The sequence below is a fragment of the Corylus avellana genome, chromosome ca8 (assembly GCF_901000735.1).
Source record: "Corylus avellana chromosome ca8, CavTom2PMs-1.0".
NCBI classification, from domain to species: domain Eukaryota; kingdom Viridiplantae; phylum Streptophyta; class Magnoliopsida; order Fagales; family Betulaceae; genus Corylus; species Corylus avellana.
The window spans coordinates 11,115,407-11,120,643 of record NC_081548.1 but is presented as its reverse complement, the minus strand read 5'-3'; the positions used below and the strand labels follow the sequence as shown (position 1 = coordinate 11,120,643).

Sequence of the window (5,237 nt, the reverse complement as noted above, 5' to 3'; positions counted from 1 at the left end):
AAGAGTTATAAAGGAGTTGGACGAATAGCATTACTCAAAACTTTTTTTTACAGCTTTTGACATGTATTAACATAAAGTAATGCTAAAGTAATACAAGTCATTATTATGTCACTCTAATAATAATACAGCTCTTAAAATTATCATTGGGCTTTGTGATTAATTATTATTGAATTTTGATCAGATATTAATATTAAAAACCACCTTATTTTTTGAGTGACACAAAAGCAACACAAGAGAGACTTCTACAATTATTCATTAGGATATGATTAAGACACATTCACCACTAAAAAATATAATTTTAATATCCTCCAATCACATGTGAAACATCATAAAGTACTTAGAAGTCTAGTATATTCCGTAGAGATTAGAGTAATGTCACACGTATAGTTATTTGTAGTGACACATGTTATACTTGTAGTGACACATGTTAACATGTGATTAGAAACACATCGGCCACTAATTTTTTTAAAAAACATTTTCTAATCATATGCCGACACATATCAAGTCATTAAAAAAAATTTGTAAAATAGTTGAAAGTCTAATATTTTCCTTGATACAAACCCAAACCACAAGGGCCAAAAATGACTTTCCCAAGTATTTATGTTTTTACTTACATTTGCTTGAGGTGATCTTTTTGTACTTTCACAAACTTGTGTCCTCAATTATGTAAGTGAAAATTGAGTTTAACATAAATACATAAGAAATCAATCAAGAAAACAAAGCATAGCTGAAAATTCTTACAAGAAACATGATTTGACAACATTATTGTATGACCTTATCTGTCTCGTGGCAGCCAAATGCACCAAAAATTTCTCATCAACCGATGCTATGACATTGAAAGCGAAAATAACAAGATTTTAAGCAATACACAGAGGTAATAGACATCTTTCATCCAGTGGACCCAAGAAATGGTATAATGCAGAAAGAGTTTTCAGCCTTAGGATATGCTATAACACCAGGAAATATTACATCTAGGAATCAGAAAGGAAAAAGGACTTTGAATAAAGAAAAATCTAAAGGAACACCCTATGCTTTGTACTAGAAGAGGTACTCAAACCCCATGTATTTGTGCTGCTGAATCCTTCCAATCATGTTTGAGATGCACACCCCACCTAAAATATAGGCACAAAAACATTTTTAAGGATTCAATTCACCAACTTTAATTAAAGGGAACAATAATTATCTTCTAATAAAGTTGCACTAACATAAAAGGACCCCACATTACAGAGCTGTTACAGTAGCATGAACAGCATGGTGCTACATATGCTGATCCTGTGTTTATTAAAGTATCTGCTATGCTAATAATTGCGCAAGGTGATGCCATTCAAAGAGATTTTGGCTTTGTTTGGCAAAGCCTTTCCTTTTCCTTTGTTACTGTTCATCACCATTTCTCAAAAAAATCAACATCAAAATATTCTAACTTTTTTCACTTTTTATATCACATCATTCACTTTTTATTATTATTCAAATAAAAAAATCATTATAAAACAAAACTTTTCACTTTTCCATATCACTTTTTCACATTTTTATACCAAACATTCTTAACTTTTTTCTTTTTTTTTTTCACATCAATCTACATCAATTACAGTGTCTAAAGAAAAGGCTTTGCCAAACAAAGCCTCCCCCTTGGCATATGAGAAAGAAGTATAGAAGAGTCATCTGTGAATAGAACAGAGGCAAACAAAACAAGAGCTAATCTGAACCTAGAATCCAAGACTCTCTTATGAAAGACATTCCAACTCATTCAGGCAAAAATTGAATCTATCAAAGGATTTGCTTGTACAGAGCAATGCCTGGAGCAATAAGCCCTGCACGGCTTTTGTCGTTTGAACATGAAATAACTGAAAAGCTTTGTAATTTTTATCTTTGCTTTATTTTCTTCATTTACTTCTAAGGCAGCAAAATGATTATTATCAAAAGACACTATCATTATTCATCATGCTGAACCAACATTAACTAAACTCCAGACTCCACAATCATCAAATCCCAGTCATGACATATGCTTTGAAAAAAATACCATAAAGAATGAAAGAAAGATAGCACATATAAAGCTGCAACAAACATTAGAATTAGGCGAATAAGCCATAGTGACCAAGTGCAATGCAACTAATTTTTGTGAAGTAGTGAAGTGGTAGTCATGCTAACAGAGAGGAACCAGAGATAAGGGTTCATTGGTTACCTCTTGCAGAACTCAGTTACGGATCGCGATCCATTGAAAAGAATGAACCACATCAAGACAATCACCAAAGCATCTGGTAAAAGATTTAGGAACTCAAGTGCAATATCATACAAGCATACAAGCAGAAAATCACTTTCTGTTGAGAGGTGGCAGGTAAAACCAACAAGACCAGAAAACGCCTCGTAAACCAAGGCCTCACATTCACTGTCGTTTTTTCGCCTCATTCTATAACTATTTTTTAAAGATTACACTAGGAGCATTGCAAGCAAATTGACTAAAGGTTCACAACAAACTAAATTGTAAATGAAACCGTTAGAACATTAATTAAATGACTAAATCACCATTTCTTACGGTCCTAAATTTTTTGGGCTAACTGGTAATTAAAACTCAAGTGCAATCTTATACAAGCATATAACGGCAGAAAATCACTTTCTATTGAGAGGTGGCAGGTAAAACCAACAAGACCAGAAAAGTCCTTGTAAACCAAGGCCTCAAATTCACTTTTATTTTTTCGCCTCATTAAAAAATTACACTAGGAGTATTGCAAGCAAATTAGTTGACAAAAGGTTCACAAAATAAATTGTAAACAAAAATATTAGAATATGTAATTAAAAGATTAAGATCCTTATTTTCTTTCTACAAAAGCTTTTGAAATAACCGGTGATTAACATGATATAAGAGCAATAGTCTTGAATTTGAATCCTAACACAGGGAGAGTTCGAGCTCATACGTGAAAAGAGTGTGAGAATATTATCTAAATAATTAAATCAATAGTCCCCATCAGCTTAATCTTTTGAACCAAACTTCCACTGAAAATTCTGGTTCTTACTCAAGCAGCTCATTCGATGAAACCCTGGGGGCTGGGGAAGATTACCAAATCCTTAAAGCAACAAGAATTGGGGGCTGGGGTAGATTACCAAATCCTTAAAGCAACAAGAATTACTACATGGCACCTGCAAAATGTTTTTTTTTTGGCAAATGGACGAATTTGTAAAAGTTATCCAAATTTGAACAGGGTAAATTCCACAGTTGCACTTTATCAACAATACAACATTAAATCACAATCTAACAGGCATATATCAAAGAAAGCAGATCATTGGAGAAAAGAAAGCAATAGAGGATACTGAAAAGATAACGCTCCCACCAATCCAACATGTAGAGCCCAAAAGTGACATTGTAAAGATAGATCTTGCGCTGAATCCAGTTCATAGCTTCGAAAGCGACGAACCCACTAACCATATAATCAAAAATCAACATCAGAAACACATGAGCAGGGCTGGATGATTCATAAAATATACAGACATAATTTTTTTTTTACAAAATAATTAAAGAGGAAAGCGTGATCCCAAATCTTGCAATTATCTATCAGAGTTCAAGAACGAGGAGTACCAATAGAGAGAGAGGGAGAGAGGAGCCGAGGAGTCGTCTCGTAGATGGGCAAGTCGTCTGTGTCTGCTCAGAACGGCACCATGCGTGGAGTCAACGGTGTTTGAGAGGAAGAAAATGGGCGTGAGTTTATGGCCAGAAGCAAATAAGGACGAGAACAAAGAAAAGTAATTCATAGGGGTACAATCGTAATTTAGGTGTTTTTATTTTTGGTTTTTATATTTATTTCTAAGTAATTCATAAAAAAAATAAAAAAATAAAAAAGAAATAAAATAAAAAAAAGGAAAGTTAGAAGGAATTAGACCAAAAATAAAAAAATCGAGAGCAGCAACCCTATTATGTATCATAGGTATGATTTATAGGGGTGAAAAGGCGGGTACGATTATTGGTTATTGGCCATAACTGCTTAGGCGGTTACTAAATTTCACTAATGGCATCCGCTAGGTGAATAGTTGGCGGTTAGAACATATAATGCCCACTATAACCGTTTTATTCAAAGTTAGGCCTTTGGGCCAATTTTCAATTTTGGCCATTGAGCCAAATTGCGCCAAAAGGATCCCATATTGAAAAATTTAAAATATTTTACCCCAAATTTACATTAATTTACATATACATGTACTTTAAAAAATTAAAAATAAAATAAAATAAAGTCCTTAAATGGTTTATGTGTTAAACTACGTTGTTCTTTAAAAATTTGTTAAAAAATGAATAAAAAATGGATAAAAAATTGTTCAAAACCCTAATAGCTAACTAGCATATTCTCTGGTGTGATCATTGCCTAGGCTTTCTTTCCTCCTATCTTGCAGTCATTAGAGCATAAGGCTCTGATACCAACTGTAACTCCCCGTGAAAATCAACTAACTAGTAATTGACTCCATAGTTCATCTCCTAGCTTACATCCTTCACGAGATAAGACTCAGGAATCATTATCTCTCATAAACAAGAGAATACAATGGAAGACTTTAAACTACAAGAATAGAAAGCAATAATTAGACATCACAAGCACAACTACCAGAGTAAAGATAAAGCATCACATTATAAATAGGTCATCAAATGTATGGTGAAAGATCGATCATCAAAATATCACAAGTATCATATTAACGCATAATCTTAAGTAGTGCAAGCATGATCACTATCTCTATTATCTTTGCTCGGATGGTCCATCCATCGTCCAACATAGACTTCAGCCATACCTGGTCCATGTCTTCAAAAATAACTTGAATCAGGTCCAAAGCAACCACCATGATCCAATCTGAAGGCATCCTCCTCTACGCTAGCTAAACCGCGCAATTTATACATAATTGGGGGGGGAATAAAAAGGGGTAAGTTCAAGGACTTAGAGATAATGCACACAATAGCCATGCTATTTTAGTGATGAACTCCGTTTAGTACAGTATGCAATATTCTAGGTATGAAAATTATCCATGATTGTAGTATAGATATAGTACATGCTTATAGTATGAGAAACGGTGATAGTTCAACAGTATGGTCTACCAAAGATATTACCCATTCTCAGCAAGGTTGGCACTATCCTGAGGGACCTATAATACAATACCAGTGCCCTGACCATTATACGTTATCGTCCATAACACTAGCAACCCGACCGAGTCCGACCTCGGGTGGCCCACCCTTCTAATGATGTACGTCCTGTCTGTAGTGACCGCCCGTTAAG

General features: G+C 34.3%; 1 long non-coding RNA gene across 1 annotated transcript; it reads right to left on the bottom strand.

Annotated features, from left to right (window-relative positions):
- Positions 1-723: 723 nt before the first annotated feature.
- On the bottom strand, positions 724-3,708 carry LOC132190011 (uncharacterized). Its single transcript, XR_009441085.1, has 4 exons — positions 3,569-3,708; positions 3,304-3,410; positions 2,180-2,252; positions 724-1,112 (listed from the first exon to the last, which is right to left on the bottom strand). It is a non-coding gene; the product is annotated as an uncharacterized LOC132190011 (long non-coding RNA).
- Positions 3,709-5,237: the final 1,529 nt, after the last annotated feature.